Here is a 1,321-nt window from a genome sequence, read left to right as displayed (position 1 = left end):
GTTATTACCATACATAATAATACGTAATATACCAACAGCTGTAATATCATATATAACAATGATATACATCTACTTCTGTAATAATAATGCAGCATATATATATATATACTGCTGTAATGTGATATATAGTAATCCATCCATTCATTATCTTAACCCGCTTATCCTGAACAGGGTCGCAGGGGAGCTGGAGCCTATCCTATTGGACGAAAGGCAGGAATACACCCACCCACAGGTCGCCAGTCCATCGCAGGGCACACACACCATTCACTCACAGACTCATACCTACGGGCCATTTAGACTCTCCAATCAGCCTAACCTGCATGTCTTTGGACTGTGGGAGGAAAACGGAGTACCCGGAGGAAACCCACGCAGAGAACATGCAAACTCCGTACAGAGAAGCCCCGGCCGATGGGGATTCAAACCCAGGACTTCCTAGCTGTGAGGCGGCAGTGCTACCCACTGCACCATCCGTGCCGCCATATATAGTAATGTAATATGAAATATCTACACTTGCAATATAGTGGTGTGAAAAAGTGTTTGCCCCTTCCTGATTTCTTTTTTTTATTTATTTATTTTATTTTTTTTGCACGTTTGTCACACTTAAATGTTTCAGATCATCAAACAAATTTAAATATTAGTCAAAGACAACACAAGTAAGCACAAAATGCAGTTTTTAAATGAAGGTTTTTATTATTAGGGGAGAAAAAAAATCCAAACCTACATGGCCCTGTGTAAAAAAAGTGATTGCCCCCTAAACCTAATAACTGGTTGGGCCACCCTTAGCAGCAACAACTGCAATCAAGCGTTTGCGATAACTTGCAATGAGTCTCTTACAGCGCTGTGGAGGAATTTTGGCCCACTCATCTTTGCAGAATTGTTGTAATTCAGCCACATTGGAGGGTTTTCGAGCATGAACCGCCTTTTAAAGGTCGTGCCACAGCATCTCAATAGGATTCAGGTCAGGACTTTGACTAGGCCACTCCAAAGTCTTCATTTTGTTTTTCTTCAGCCAGGTGGACTTGCTGGGGGCAAACACTTTTTCACACCACTGTATATATATATTATAATATGATATAATGTGTGTAGCTCATCACTCTGAGGGAGGGAGGCCTAAGAACACTCCGGGTTCAGAGTGCGTGTGTGTGTGAGTGTGTGTGTGTGTGTGTGTGTGAGTGTGTGAGTGTGAGTGTGAGTGTGTGTGTACGTGTGTGTGTGCGTGTGAGAGAGAGAGAGAACAGAACACACAAGTTTTACTGGGGGCAGCCTGTAGCCTCGTGTCTGAGGTACATGACTGGGACCTGGAAGGTTGGTGGTTCAAGCC

This window comes from Conger conger, chromosome 9, assembly GCF_963514075.1.
Source record: "Conger conger chromosome 9, fConCon1.1, whole genome shotgun sequence".
In the NCBI taxonomy this organism is placed as follows: domain Eukaryota; kingdom Metazoa; phylum Chordata; class Actinopteri; order Anguilliformes; family Congridae; genus Conger; species Conger conger.
The sequence above is the reverse complement of the archived record's forward strand: the minus strand, read 5'-3'. Positions refer to the sequence as shown.